The 16,884-nt window shown below is 36.5% G+C and overlaps 1 protein-coding gene across 1 annotated transcript in view; it reads right to left on the reverse strand.

The window, feature by feature from the left end:
- The window catches only part of Lrp1b (LDL receptor related protein 1B), a 1,955,528-nt gene that overhangs the window by 387,352 nt on the left and 1,551,292 nt on the right, over positions 1–16,884 (reverse strand). The gene's annotated exons all lie outside the window — the stretch shown is intronic.

Here is a 16,884-nt window from a genome sequence, read left to right on the forward strand (position 1 = left end):
CCCCTTTCTGAGCTGTGATTCCATGGTGACACGAACTGTGCCCCATTCTTATTAAAAGTTCATAGTTCATATTCTGTTATGCTTGCTAACAGGTATCATAGATAAATGTCAGTTGGATGTACAAGACTTGTGGTTTTTACCTATATAGACCCCTGCTTACTCAGCTTGATGCTGCTTTTTTAGGCTTATACTCACGAGAGTATGTGCCCTTGGTCAGGCATGTATGGCTAAATAACAACTTAAAAGGCACAGAGATCTCACTTTTGTCTCCTTTTCTTGGGTGAGAACAGTCCTGCTGCATTTGATGGCTCTTCTGGGACCTATTCTCTCACTGAAAAGCCTGTCCTAATTTGACCATTTAAAACTCTTTGAACCTTCTGTATCATATGGTCTTTTGAAATCTGGTGAATGTACTCTTCTGGGTAACTCTTGGTTTATCATAATCCCAGGCTTACATGTCATCAGGGGACATCCTGTTGATATTCAGTTAAGGCAACTCCACACCTCGGATGCACTTGGTTGTCAGTCTGTTGTATTGAATGGATGAGAACATGGTGACTGGCTTTTACTTGTCTGATTATTATTAATGTTTATACTTGTTTCTGTTACAGATTTGTCCCCCATCTCCCCTCTGGATCTTGCTCAGTCTCTGTCCCTCCCATCGGCTTGATGATGCTTGCTGTTTAAATCCTGCAAAAACCCTTATCTTGAGCTTTCTTTGTTCTCTGTTTTATCTAATCACTTGATTCAGTTGGATATGGATTCAGATATTTTTCAGTTATGGATACTATCATTTTACGCTGTTCTACTTTGTTAAAAAGCTGGCTCTAAGGTTGGGTTATGACCCTCTCCTTCACTTACCCAAGAATGCTTATTTGAAATGTTTTCTCAAATATCTGTCCTAAGTCAAAAGACCATTTAACTCTAGAAGAGAAAGAGGAAGAGAGAAAAACAGAACAGCCCAGAACCATGTAATTAAAACAGCTAAAAAGTAGACTATTCCCAATTGAAATTGCTGTTCTTTATCTCATACTCTTCTTGGTTTTATTTAATTCTCTAAAATTTTTGCTAAGGCTAATGTGTAAACTTTCTGTCCCTCAAGATTTGTAATTTTATTGGATATGGTTAAAAATCTGTAACAGAAACTTAACTTAAACCTTTAAAGTGCCTTTGAGCCCTCTGCTTGCTATTAAATAACCTTTTTAGACTAAGAAGGCAACAACAGATTACCAAGATATTTTGCATTAAGGTGGATTTTTGTATGATGATTCTCTTTCTGAGAATGAAAATAATAGAGGAGGGCAAAACCACAAATAAGATTTATGGAAAATAGAATTTAAAAAAAATAGCATGTTTAATTATAAGATTCAGAAATTTCTAAAGTCTATTCAGGCTAGTAGAAAGTGACTTGAAGACGTATGTCTAGCTTCCTTTACTTTACTAACATTGTTAAGCTGTTTCAGTTATTTGGATAAACAGAGTATTAAAAAAACCCAAGAAACAAAACAAATCAACTCTTTAATAGTCTTTAATGCACTATAAAGAAAAAAAAAAAAAACTAAATAAAGTTCCCAGGACCTCTGTGGACCGTATGGTTTAAAATTTATTTTTAGTAACAAAGTAATTTCACTTAAATCTTCAATTCAAATTTTTAAGTCTGAAACTGAACAAGAATGAAGCAGAAAAATTAATGTTATTAAATCTACTAACTTGTCAACTGCTAAGGATAATTAAGATACAAAAGATAATGATGAATCATGTTATCAATGATCAGCTTTTTTAATGTGCTCAAAATTATGTTTGTAGTCATACTAAGTACAAATGTAATTTATTTACATAGGCAAACTTTATTTAGCCTCCTGTATATGTGTTCAAGTTTAAGCTCAAAACTAAAAACAAGTAAAGTTTGTTTAAAATTAGGTATAATTAATAGATGGCTCTCAAATTCTTCAGAGGTCTCCTGAATGTGGCATTTAATATGTTAAATAAAAAGCTTCTGATAATTGACAAAATTGCTACTTCCTGAAGGCAGCCCTAAAGTCTCCTCCAAAGAAGACAACTCATCTGGATTGTGGTAATACTAACCACTAGGCTTCACATATGAAATGGACTGACCAGGCAGCCTCCGCTAATCTGATAAAGCTACAATTACAAGTCAACATCATCAGAGATCTGAGAAGAGTAAATTAGAGCAGGGAAGATAATACAAATAACCTCTGTATAATTTAATTTCATTAAAATTATCAATTAATAATTTGCAGAGGCTTACCCACTACCTGAGGGGTTACACTAGGTTTCTTCATGGGGATCTTGATGGTTTCACTGGGGGCAGAAGTCCAAAGGTAGTACCCCAGTGGTGCCAGGGCATCCTCAATTTTTGACCATTATACAGGACATTAACTTCTTGATTGAGACACAAGGCAGCATCAACCTTCAGCTGCCAGGCCCAAAAGATCTGTGAAACATTTCTATATGCAAAGAACTTGAAAAAGTGTCCTATCGTGGCTAGGCAGAAAAGGCCAGTCATTTCTCTAGTATCCTACTTGGCCACAGCTCAAGCAGCTTTTTCTTGCTGAAAAACTTCACATTAAGAAGGATAACACATGGTGTTAAGACCTCAAAGGATCAGTGTTTTAAAATATTAATCGATGGAGTTGTACAGACAATGAACTTGCTATTGTATCTAAAACTTTTATATTTTTTACAAACTTTGGAAAACTCATGCAAGCTTATGAAAGTCATGACTTGGCTATACCTGTCACAGGTCAAATGGACTCCAGATAAGTACTGCTAATGTGTCAGTCAACAGCTTAAGCTTCCTAACCCACTGCATATCCCTGAAAGTGGTCCTTTTCCCTGTTCTTACTGGGATCCCAGGCCCGAATGCTTCAAACAAAAGGTTCTTCCCAAAGATGATCAGTTTTAACTTATGCCCCTAGTCTGTATCTGTCCAGTAGATTTTTGATTGGCAGATAGGCAGTATCCAGGAATGAGCTGCAGTCTACAAACTAATCCTAAGTGATCTACACCATGGCAGCCCTAGCTGGTCCTACAGACAGTATTGGACTTTACTGAAAGCTGATGTAAATCAGTCCAGTCAAAGTGATTGTTCCCTGTCACATCAAGCTGGGTTAGCAAAGAAGATATTTCTGATAATTACCTCTCTATTGCCTGTATCACCCTTCTGGTCCAGCTTTGACCAATATTCCAAATTTCCTGATCCCTGACAATATCTTATTTTTCAGCTGAGAAGCAGTCAAAGAAAAGAATATATCCCCTTTATCTTCAACAAAAGGCTGTAATGGTAGATCCAATGATAACTAGTTCCCCTCTATCAGGAATCACTTTCTTTCTCTCTGGCAAAGGGGACAAATGGCAACCTATGGTGCCCATTGACATATAAAGGGCCATGTGGTCTTCCTGACTCTTTCAGTATTACAAGTAAAAACATAAAAAAGGGCGAGTCAAATAGAGGTTTGGATCTCATTAAATGGTTTATTCATGGTTCCCAAATTTTAATCTGGGTAAAGCAGGTGTTTACTTCTTTCTGTCCTGTTGTTTTGGGGAAATTAATACTCGTTTATATATGTCTATATCTACTGCTTTGTATTCCTACTCTGGGTCAATCATAAAACAGAGTAAAAGAAGGCAAAACATATCAATTATCAATGCCAAACTAGACAAAGACCTTAACAATTTATAATATACTGTTAGTACTTTGAAAGAGGATTTTTAATCTCTAGCTGAGGTGTTTTTCCAAAATAGAAGGAGGCTGGGTTAGACCTACTCTCCTTTGGGCAAGGAAGACTTGGGATGACCTTGGGAGAAAAATATTGTTTTTATACTAACAAATCTTGTATAATTAGACAGTGTCCAGCAAAAATAAGGAAGAACCTCCAAGAAATAGGCAGGCCAACCAGGGCTGATTTGAATCCTGACTCAGCTGGTCACCGTGGGTAGCTATCCCTGTCTCCAATCTCGTTAGCCTTCTTAGCATTCAGCTTATACTACTCCTGATAGAGTCTTAGCTATCAGGAGTAGTTCTGGCCCTATATGTTAAATCTAGACTAGAACTTGCTCACTCCTGGTCCTGGGGATGGGGTGGGGATTAAATAATTAAGAAATTGAAGATAATGTAGTCAGATGTGCTACAATGCCCCCAAACAATGGGGAAATGAAATAAGAAAAATGTATTTGCTAAATCCTAACCCCAACTTTGGGCTAAAATTAAAGTCATCCTGATGCTCAGATGTGCATAGTATTTACAGGGACCATAAATGTACCTGCCATTGTTCTGCTTTTATAACTACAAGACGTTCTGTTACCCATCCTGATAAAACAGAAAGACCATGGTGACACAACTATACTGTATTCTTCTTAAAAGTTCATATTGTGTTATGCTTGCTAATATCTATCACAGCTACATCAATGGGATATACCAAACTTGTGGTTTTTACTTTTATAAACCTCCTGCTCACTCAGCTTGGGGCTACCTCTTTAGACTTGTAGTCAGAAGCCCATGTGCCCCTGTCTGATCCTGTGCAGCTCAATAAATACTTCAGATTCATAAAGAATTCATCCTGGTATCCCTTTCTTTGGTGAGAACAGCATCACTAAAACAATGGCACAGTATGAAACTCGAAGTGACAATGATTTCATTCATTCATTCTTTCCTTAGTATTATGCAATAGTTTTGTTACTTAGTTACTTTTCCAGTTGGTGTGGAAAATTCCCTGACAAAAGAGACTTAAGAAAGGGTTTGTTTCAGATCTCTGTCCTTATGTTAGCATGAACTGGGAAAGCTGCAACCAAAGATAGGAAGCAGAGTGCTGAATACTGGTGTTCAGTTAACATCATCCTTTATATGCAGTTCAGGCCCCAAGACCAAACAATGGGTACCTTTAGGGTGAGTCTTCACATCTCAATTAATCTAACCAACATAATCCCTTATGGGAAGGGCCACAGTCTAACATAATCCTTCATAGGCATGCCCACAGGCTTGTCTTCGGGGAGATTTAAATTCTGTCAAGTTAATAATAAATATTAACCATTACATTAGTGGGTTTTTTGTTGTTGTTTTGTTTTGTTTTAAAACTTCTAGCCCCTGTAATCTCCACACTTGAAAGGCTCTTGCAGAAAGAGTACTGTGAGTTTAAATTCAATTTGGGATCAGAAAAAGACCATACCTAAAGAATAAAGCACGCAAACAAACAAACTGCTAAACCCTCAATTTCAGCTCATATTTTAGATTCATTTGATAATTATCTAAACTGATGCAGGCCTAATGGCATGGGTCTGTAATTCCAGCCATACTGAAGACTGATGCAAGGAGATTATAAATTCAAAACCTATATGACTACAGAGTATGTACAGTGGCAGCCTGGGAAAGGTAGGGAGATTTTTGTCTAAAAAGTAAAAATAAGAAAGAAAAATTAAAAATCTGGGTATGACTGTATTTCAGTTGCAGAGCAGTTACTTAGTATACATAATACTAATATATATATAATACAATATATATAATATATATTACAAATTGAGCCATATCAAAAATTACCTCTGTCTCTTGCTACCACTGCAAAACACTAATAAATAGAAGTAAAGTTTTAGTCCTGGATGATCCTCAGTGTGTCAGGCTTTCCGGAAAAAAACTAGAGGAAAGCATTGGCATTGATAAGATGAGAACAATCCCAAAATGTCCTGGACTCAGAAACCATGAATTCTAAGGTGCCCAAGGCCTTGGAATTGCTAGGAAAGATAAGAAGACCAGCACCTAGAGTATTGAGGTAGAAAGTGACATGACATCTGCCCTTTTATGATCCTGAGAAGAATTGCCTCTGCTCATTATTAGTTGGAGAACAAAATAACCATCTCTAAGGTCAACTCATATGGTGAAAAACAATCCCAGCAAAGATTTACTCACAAAAAGGGAATAGAAGAATACCTTACTACATGATGTTAACCAAACCAAGACTTACATGCCTACAGGATTCTCATATTCATTACATTTTATTATTCTTTCTTCTGGTATTCTTTGCTTTAGCAGTCTATGTAAATAATACTCTTTACACCATTAAATCCTTAAGTAAATAATGACTGATGTTTTATTATATGATAATGTATTATAGTATTTGTGATGGCATATAAACTGTATGCATCTATTATGCAGAGGAGACAAAAGAATAAAAAATAACCCTTCAAAATACAGTCATGAGTGAGTAGAAATAAGGACTTTTGGGAATCCAACACACAGCAATATACATGCTATGAAAGAAAATCTAGTATTATGTAGAGTCCATCAGGTATTCTCTGGTAAGAGACCAGTAATTTCAAAACTATGTACTTTGATGTCTCTCAGGTGTGAATCTTTAACTAATCAAAGAGGCACATGTAATTGGTCAGAACACAAAAATGACACCTAACTTGCTAGAACGGTCCTCAGCTTTTGTAATTCCCATCCCAGAATGTACAAGTGTGGTATAAACTTATCATAATTAAGAACCCTGACCATGCAGACATAAGCATATGTACCTGACACAAATGTTAAATTTGTGCTTTGTTTCTTCCTTCTTTCAATGTATCCTTCCCTCTCAAGACATTTGATCTTGGGTTACCCATTTTAACTGTCTTTATGTGTTTATTTGCTCTGATTCCATGGTTATATATTCGTTTCTTGGATCTTTTCCCATGTTACAGAGTCTTTAATTCTTCTCTGATTCAGCTTTTGGAACCCTTCATTCTTGATTTCCAGTATTTAAGTGTCATCTCTTTTCTGGGGTCCTGATCCAGCAACCCCATCTGATTTTGCTTCTTCGTTCATTCATTCCCAGTGATTAATTTCTGCAGCATGGCTCAAGCAGAGGATATGTGGTTGCATACATCTTATTCGTTCCCTGACAGTGCTTGGTGTTTTGGAGCTATTTTGCTAGGTGATAAGTCTTAAACATTAGAGTATCAATACAAGTTCTCGCCCACACTTGGACGTAGAATTTATTCCTTTGCTTGTTAGGATATGTATATATATTGAGCCAATATTTACATAGAAAATTACACATAAATAACTCAAAAGGAGTTTCTTTTCTCTTTCAAAGTAGTGCTTATAAAACTAAGTCCAATTTCACAAAAGTTTGGATTTTTTTCTATCATTTTACATGTTACAGGGAATGTCCAACTTCCTGACACCATAATGTGGTGCTGTCATATACAAATATGTTGAGTTGCATTTATACTAGGATGCTTTTGGCCTGAGTACCAATGCTTGGACATAACTTGTTTGGAATGTCATGTAAGATGAATTGTTAAATGGTCTTATTATTAAAAACCCAGAGCCAGATATTGGGGTGAAAGCCAAGAGATCAGGAAATAGGACAAGTCACAGCCAACCTCACCTCACCAACTCCTCAGCTTCCAAAGAGAGCTACTTCCTGTATACCCGCGCCTATATGTCTTACAATCACTGCCATCTCACTTCCTCTCTCTGCCCAGCTGCATCAATTCCTCTTTCTGCCCAGCTCTGTCACTTCTGAACTGTACAGACCTCTAGACCTTTATGGTTAACTAGTGTTGGAATTTAAGGTGTGTGCCACCATGTCTGGCTCTGTTCACAGTGTGGCCTTGAACTCCCAGAGATCCAGATGAATCTCTGCTTCCAGAATGCTAGGATTAAAGGTGTGTGCTGCCATTGCTTGACATCTATGTTTAATATAGTGGCTGGTCTTTTCCTCTGGTCCTCAGATAAGCTTTATTAGGGTGCATAATATATTGGGGGACACAATATATCACCACAATGTCAAGAACAAGAGCATTCATTTTTTAAATTCCAAATCCTTTCCTATTCAAAGGCATTTGTGGGAGATATAGAAAAACCAAATATACTTTTGTTTATAAGCATGTATGGTGCTTGCGTACTAAATGTGTTTCCTTGTGTGAAGAGCCAGAGGTCAATGTCAGGTGTCTTCTTTTACTGTTTTTCATCTTATTTTTAAGACTGCATCTCTCTCTTCCTGAACTTGGAGTTCACCAATTTGTCAAAATGAGCTGTGTTGCAAGCTCCAGGAACTGGGCTCTCTCTAGCTCTCAGCCCTAAGATTAGGAATGGACTGTCATTTCCTCATTTTTTTTTTGTTTTGTTTTTTGTTTTTTATTTTTTGAGACAGGGTTTCTCTGTGTAGCTTTACGCCTTTCCTGGAACTCACTTGGTAGCCCAGGCTGACCTTGAACTCACAGAGATCCACCTGGCTCTGCCTCCCGAGTGCTGGGATTAAAGGTGTGTGCCACCACCACCTAGCCATTTCCACATCTTTACATGGATGCTGGTGATGTAATCTTGGGTTATTATGTTTTCAGGTCCCACAATTCACTGATTGACCATTGCTCCATCCTCCAAACACATTTTTTTTCCCCCCAGGGGACATTTTCCCAGGATTGTTTTGAGGGTAATGCTTCACTGAAAGTGATGTTTGTCAACTTATCTACTTTTATGTTTTAGACACTAATAAGATTAATAGTTAAGAGACTAATCTTTGACAAATAGAATGCAAATATTTAAGCATTTGGAAACATTAAATATTTAAAATACAATTTAAAGCTCCCTCACATTGTTGAATAGATAAGCTTAAATTCAATGCAATCACCCCTATATTTCATAATTCATAAATTCTATTTATGATTTTTCTATTGTTATTTTAAGTGAATTATATATTCATGTGGATAAAAATTTATTTGATTAAAATAAGATTATGGCATTATTTAAATTATTTTCAATGATTTCTGCATACTTCCTAAAGATATTGAACATTGTCATCAAAAGCTTTTCACTTTGCCTATCAATCTATCCATGGGAATGTGTTTCCTATCACCTCTTGGAACCTGGGACCTAATGAGGTTGATTGTCTTCCTGAATGACAGCAGTCCTTTGGCTTCCTCTTCTCTTCTACAAAGTACAGGGCCTCTTTATTCATGGATTATCTTCATGATGTACAGCAATAAGATACTTTGATAGAATAATACCTTCTGGTTACCCTTATAGTGTGACTTTCATTGTCAGCCTCCCTAAATGAATAGCTACATGTACTATTCTCTTGAACATGAACCCAAGAATATGCAACATTTTTCTTAGCATGTAGTAACATTACCATTCCAAATACAATATCAATATGGTTACAGTTATTTGATAGTAGTGTCTTAGCAATACCTCTGTCCAGTGCATACATATTTCATCTTAGTTAAGTAAAAGTTGTTGACTGTTCCTCCAAGAGCTATTTTATTAAATGATGTTTCCAATTTTTCTCACATCATACTAATTTCTTTTGATAATTGCCCTATGTAATACCACTCTTCATTTCCTCTTTTCTTCCACATATGATCTGTGCAATTGTTATCATATTGAATGCTATCTACTATATGTTTTATTTCCCATCCAAACTTCTCACTCAAATTTTATAATTATATTCATCTGTCAATTAATAGATCTTTTAAGTCAGGATAAATACATAATTAGAAAAGTTATTTTCCTAACTTTAACTGCCTAAGTAAATGTCATTCATCCTAAGTAAATATTATCACTCAAGAGAAAAATATTATATTTCTCTTTTAAGTTTTTCCTCTTCCTTTTTGTGTGGTATATCAGACAGCATTTTTAAGCAAAGCACATTTTATCACATCTGTCTTCTTAATCATATTCACTATAATTACGGACATCAACTCATGCCTGGGCTTCTGTCCCAACCAGGCCTACAAATGTCATATTTGTCAAGCCACGCCATGACTCATACACCAGCTATTATGGACCATAAAACACATAGAATGTCTATTAAAATCATGTCAGGACCTAAAAATAAACACGGTGGGTCACCAGATCTCCCTGTCCCTACTTCCAATGTGACCTTCCTGAATGAATCACCTTTTCTGCTTTTCACTATGAATTTGACATTTTGATTTATTGAGGACACATGGCTAAACCTGAATTTTGGCAGCAAAGATTGTGGTGTGAAGTCTAGCACATTTCAATATTCATGTTGGTATGAAAGGATTAAGAATTATAAGGCAAATGAAAAGTTGGGGGGGGGGATGCAATTTGAGGTTGCTGCTCCTGGTTTTACACAAACACTCATCTTTGAAAAAATGTCTTGTTATCTAACTATGACTGACCCAGCATTTACTACGTAGCCCAGACTAGTTTTGAACTTGCAGCAATAGTCCCACCTAGTTTCCTAAATTCTCCATTCATAGTCATGAAATCCTATGCACTCTACTAGAAAGATTAATTTTTCCCTTTATCTTTTAAAAGGCTTGTGATAACAAACAATTTTGTGTTTGTTGCAGACATATAAGAAGTTTTAATGTAAGAATATCTATTACATGTACACACTAGTATACAATATAATAGGTAAAATGTATTGTGGACTATTTTGCTCCTGAAAAGAAAAATCAACTTTTTCTAGGGCTAGGTAATTCATTAGAACTTAAACAATTGCAGAGAGATTGACTTGTTTCAGGTCTAAAGTAAAATTGCACTTGATGTTTGCTTATTTTCAGTCTCCTTAGTATCCACTTCTTTCACATCACTCTCTTACTGACCTAACATCCTGTGACTAGCATGCAAATCTCTTCGAAATATATGATCTGACCAGGCCACAATCTTCTACCAATCAGAAGGCTAGTGGCATCAGAAAATACCTGAGGACTCTAGCAAGGATTTCTCCATTTTGCTTAAACCCACCTACTTGCTCTTAATATATTTGAAAAGTATCTTGATTTACTATTTTGTTCATTCTGTTCCTATAAACATGTTCATCAAACTCTTACTGGAATGACTTGAATATTCATTCCCAGACCACTGAACTCATATGAGGCTTCAGAATAAACTATCTCTTATCCCTCCAAAGTGAAATGTGTGTTTTCCTTTGACAATCTCATTTGACTAACTACTGAAAATATCAATAAAAACTAAAGGTTTACCCTTTAAGTGAATCTTTACTGAACTATGGTTTAAATAAAAAATGATACATTATTCGGCCTTATTTCTGAATCTTGCTATGTCTCCCTTCAGAATCCCTTCATGTCAGTCATTCCTTAATAACTTAGTTTGAGTATTTCTTTCCTGACAACAACAAAAAAAAATATTGGAGGAGGGGGCAGAGTCATGACCTAAATTCCAGCACAACTTTTCTTAGGGGTTTGTTTTTCAAGCACATTTTAGATATCCTTGGTGCCTGGGGCATACATATGTTCTATTCCAACTATAGAGTGAAACTATGTATAAAAACTAAAATAATAATAAGATGTAATATTAAAAAACTCAAATGTGTTACATTACAGAGAAGGCAAACATTTGAAAGTATTTTAATTAGGATGCCTATGTAATTGAAGTAAAAATGGTGTTTGTTCAGAAAGGAAAAATAAATGTGCAATTCCTACAGTGTTTTATTCTGTGTTTTATTTCCTTTCATTCTCTCTATTGCTAGTTTTTATGATCATCATATTCTTGGTGTTCCCTATATATCTGTTGACACTTCATCTTCATATTACCCAAGGCTCTTAGTGATTTTGGGGTGGTTCATGACTTTAGTTATAAGCACCATCATTAAAAATCCTTCTTGCTGAGCAAGATCTCCCATATCCTTCTCCAGGGTCTATCCTGGTAAATGGATGGAACTAGAAAAGATAATATACAGTGAAGTAACCCAGACTCAGAAAGACAAGTATCTCATTGGAAGATCCTAACTCCAAATCTTCAGATATGAGTATGTAGCCTGAAGTAACTGCAGGAACTGTGAAAATAAGAAAGATTTAATGCAGGGTTTCCTGACCTTTTACCTGATGAGGGAAAAAAGAGATTGGAGAAAAAATGAAATGTACAGAGAGAATGATGGGGAGGAGAGAGAAGAGAAGGAAGACGAGGGATGAGGAAGAATTACAGACACAGAGTTGTAAGATGTTTTCTCCTCTATAAAAATAGAAAAGGGCAATGTTGTAATTCTCCTTCAATTCTGTTTACCATTAAGGATTGTCTTCAGAGAAATATCTACTCACTAGGCTTCCTTACCCTAGGGTCTTCTCTCACCCCTTTGTACTTGTCCATATATAATAATACATGTCAAAACTTCTACTTTATTTTTAACTGTATCAAAATGACTTTTATACCTATCTCCTCAATTATTTTGTACCTTCTAGATTTAAAATTCAGCGTATAGAACATCAGCTATACACTGATGTTCTATATAGTCATTTTCTGCATCACTAAATATCAGGGATGACAGGTGGTGAATATATTGTATTTGTGCTGTTCTCAAATCAAATACTTAAAGACCCATCTGTGGTTTCAACTAGGTCGAGGCAGTGTCCTATATGTGGTGTGGTACAGTGTGTGTGTATGTGTAGTGAGTGTGTCTGACATTAAGCTTCTTCTTTGCTAAAAAGTTAATTTAGAACATCAAAGTTAATCATTAAAAAGATGGAGGCATTTAATATTGCAATTTCCTTGAGTCTGTTTCCCCGTGTAGATGCTCTCCTATGAAGACACAGAGATCCTTTTAAAACATAAACTGTCTTGAAGTAAACCAACATAAAATGATACTTCAGGACAGAATTCCTTAAGAATGTGCCACTGAATAGACTTTAGGATATTAACTTACATATCTACTTTTCTTTTATTTTTATGTGTGTATATTTTGTGCATATGGGTATGTGGTATATGCACATATGTTTGTGTGCATGTGCATGAACAGAAACCAGAGAAAGATGTTGGGTGTCATGTTCTATCAATATGCTGTATTATCTTTAGAAAACATGTCTTATTAAATCTGGAGCTAGACTGGTGGCCACTAAGCCTGAACCCTGTTTTCATCTGCCACAGTACTAGGGTTACAAATGCTCAACTATACTAAAGTTCTATGTCGGTTAAGGTACTTGAGCCTGGGTCCTTGAAGAGTTCTACCAACTCAGTTATCTCCCAAGCTCTCCATATCCAATCTAAATATTATCGTGAAGAATGTTTGTGCTTTTAATTTTCAGGTTACTCTTTGCCCATTCCATAATGGTTAGTTTCTCAAGCACTCATTCTTTAAACACTACATTTCAATTCTCAGATTTTGTTTATATTATAAACTAATGTTAAGAGTCAGCATTTATGACTGCACAAACAGAAACTTTCACTTTATCACTGTGACTATTTTAAAGAAAATTTAGTGTGATCTTTAAATATTCATGTTAATTTTAGAATGTTGTATTTGTAAATGATCAATTATAGATTAGTTGTCAACTTTGCTGTCAAAATCTACATGTAAACTTATTATTATTTTTTAAATTTGCTGGCTGGCATTGGGATGCCACCTTATGAGTCATTAATCTTGGCAAATGATTGATAGTGAGAAGGGGATAAAGAGAGTGAGAGAAGGAGTTCCAAGAATGCTTTAAATACGTGTGTGAAACTGTCCAAGAATGAATTTAAAAAATTTGTAGGTAGAAAATTATTTTTAATAAGATATAATAAACATTCTAGAAATCAAAATTTTATCCTTAATATTTGCTTAACAAACTTCCCTTTATTTATACATCAGTTCACATTACATCATACACTATTGAATTCATTCATCATTTAATGTTAATTAATTATGAATTTCCTTTTTGTGTTATATTGCCTTGTAAAAATGGAAATAATAAGCTACACTAAGTTCCATCTACCTTACTCAAATAATAATTAAGTTGTAGTGTGAATTATGGTGTGCAATTACAATTCAAATCTTTCATGTTAATAAAGTGAAAACTCAGATATTGCCGGGTGGTGGTGGCGGCAGCAGTGGTGGCGGCGGTGGCGGCGGCGGCGCACGCCTTTAATCCCAGCACTCAGGAGGCTCTGGAGGCAGAGTCCGGAGGATCTCTGTGAGTTTGAGGCCAGCATGGGCTACAGAGTAAGTTCCAGGACAGGCACAAAAACTACACGAGAAACCCTGTCTCGAAAAAAACAACAGCAACAAAACTCAAATATCATACAATATCACAAAGTTTATAAAACACAAAATTTGTGATTGATATACATCAAACATTTACTATAGGCTTGATAAATTTGGCAAATAATTTTTAATTTCATATATATCTTTCAAGAAAATTTGTAATTGTTCTTCATAAAATTATCGCTCCTTTGAGAAATCTAAATTCTTCTACATTTGATTTACTATAACCGTGTGGTTGTACAAAAGTTACTAAGTAAGGTAACTTTCAAATTGTTGATGACTCATTTTATTCTTTATATCTGAATAATAAATAAAAGTTATTTAGAGTAAAATAAAAGCATGATGTAAGTTTAGGTAGTTCTGTAACCTAAATTCTAAATTGTCTTTCTAAAATTCTAAAAACTAAATTCTAGTTGTCTTTTACTATAACACTCTCTGTTTTAAGGAAAAAAGTATTTCATGTTCACTTGAATTTTCTATTTAAAGTGTACATTTTAAATGTTGATTTGGCAAATTTATCATTTTTACCATTATTAACTATTCAGTAATAATAAAATGGAAAAAAATATGTGAAAGATTTGAATACGTTCAAATATTTGTTTTATGTATATCTGTAATAGTGGATAAAGTAGATTAAAGAAGGATGGGGGTGTAGCTCAGCTGGAGACTGCTGGATCTATTTGTACAAAGGTCTAGGTTCAATCCCTAGCATTGGCAAATCCCACCTGGTAACACCTGCCTAATTTTCATGGTCATCCTCAGATACACAGCAAATTAGCAGCCAACCTGGGCTCATGAGATACTCTCTAAAATAAAAAATAAATGATACGAAAAATATTTAAAAGGAAAACAAACATGTTAGGAGAAAAGTAAATGGTGATAACCATAAATATCCAAAAGAATTAGGATTTCATAAGCCCATCTAACGCTAAAGTATAAATAAATAATGAAGATAAGTTACAATCATCAAACTTCCTAAAGAAAGCAAATAGTTGTGAAGATAAGCAGATTCCCCCACCCCTCCCTTTTTATTGAGGAACTGCATAAGGGTGTTTGTTTCATAGAGGCCTCTGTACAAAATATCTACATATATTTTTACAGAAATTCCTGAAGGCAAATTGACGATGGTTTCTTCTCAGTAGCAGGGTGAGTCCTGGTTGGGGTTGACACCACTTTCTTCAGGTCAGCACAAGCCAGTGTCACCTGTTTGCTTGAATGCAGAACTGTGGCTCAGACCCTGGGCCAATGCCCCTCCCCTCAGCCAGCTTTTCAAACAGGCTAGAGGCACAGATGACAAGCTCCTGTGGTAGACTGTCAGTATTCGTCACCTTAACACTCTAGAGCCTAGAAACTTCTCCTTTGTCCTGAATGAATCCCCATGAATCACTCATTCTAGGCAGGGATCCTGTGTGGAGAATGGCTTAGCACTGCAGCTTGATTTGGTTAAAGCTTTGTGTAACTCAGCCTAGCAACCTCCTGTGTTGTGCTCTGGCTTGTGGCTGTCCAAATTGCAGAGAGTCCCACTCACTACATACAGTGGGCAGAGGGGACATGTCCGGTCTAGAAATAGTAGGACTAGAAACGAGTGCCCAGGAAAGATCAGGAAAATAGAAGTATGTAGTTGCTTCCCACTCTATACCCTTTAAAGCAGCAAAAAACACTTTTGTTTTCAAGTCTGAGCTATTATAAAGCAAGCCTGGCTTTGCTTTTAAGAAAGCTATCCTAGAAAGACACTGAGTGATCCCATGGATCCCAAGCACCCCTCCTGGAGGAGCCCAAGTGTAAGCAGGCCTGGTAGTGTGTGGTTCCTGCCAAAACCTGTCTACAGGTCGGAGGCGGTTCTCCAAGGAAATGTCTCCCAGCCTGACACCAGCAGCTGAGGAGATTAATACAAGGACAGGTCAAGGTGGGTGATTAGCAGAAAATAAGGGAAGTGAGAGAAGAAGTGCTAATGTGAGGCATGGAGCTGTTCACAAAGCAACCTTGGCTAAATGGAACACGGAAGATATCTCAGGTGCAACCCTGTCATCCCAGATAATCTGGAGGTGAGTCTGGAACACCAAAAGTTCAAGGCCAGCCTGGGTAATTTAGGTAGACCCTTTCTCAAAACAAACAAACAAACAAACAAACAAACAAACAAACAAACTACTGAAAAAGTCTGGGGTGTGGTGATACTATTTATGCTCTAATAAATAAAATTTTTCTGAGGTTCAGAGAACAGGACAGTCACTAGATTAGACATAGAAGCCAGACAGTGGTGGCATACATGCCTTTAATCCTATCACTTGGGAGGCCTGGATCTCTGTGTGTTTAAGGCCATACTGGGAACAGAGCCAGGCATGGTGGCACACACCTTTAATCCCAGCACTTGAGATCTCATATCTTTGCTTGGGAAGGGACATGCCTTTAATCCCAGGAAGTGATGTCAGGAAGCAGAAAGGTATGTAAGGCATGAGGACCATGAACTAGAGGCTTTTAAGCATTTTAGCTGAGATTCCTTCCAGGTGAGGACTCAGAGGATTTTAGCTGAGGATTTGGGGAAACAGAATTGGCAGAGGAGTTGGCAAGGTGAGGTTGGCTGTGGCTTGTCCTGTTTCTCTGATCTCTCAGCGTTCACCCTAATACCTGGCTCCCGGTTTTCTATTTTTTTATTAATAAGGCCATTTAGCAAATCATGTTACACTGGGGCCGCTCAGTGGTAGAACATTTGCTTTGCTTCTGCAAGGCCCTGGGTTCCATTCCCCTCCACAAAAAAAGGGGGGAAAAAAAGTTAGTCCAGTGGAAGCTCATCACTCTGATAGCTTCTCCCGTGAAGCAACTATGAAAGAGAGGAGGCTGGAGAGATGGCTAAGAGCGCTTACTGCTCCACCTTGACCAGAGGACTGGTGTTCAGATCCCACCACCCACACCAGGCTTCAGGAAATCTGAAGCCTGC

Source organism: Peromyscus maniculatus, chromosome 4, assembly GCF_049852395.1.
Source record: "Peromyscus maniculatus bairdii isolate BWxNUB_F1_BW_parent chromosome 4, HU_Pman_BW_mat_3.1, whole genome shotgun sequence".
Classification (NCBI taxonomy): domain Eukaryota; kingdom Metazoa; phylum Chordata; class Mammalia; order Rodentia; family Cricetidae; genus Peromyscus; species Peromyscus maniculatus.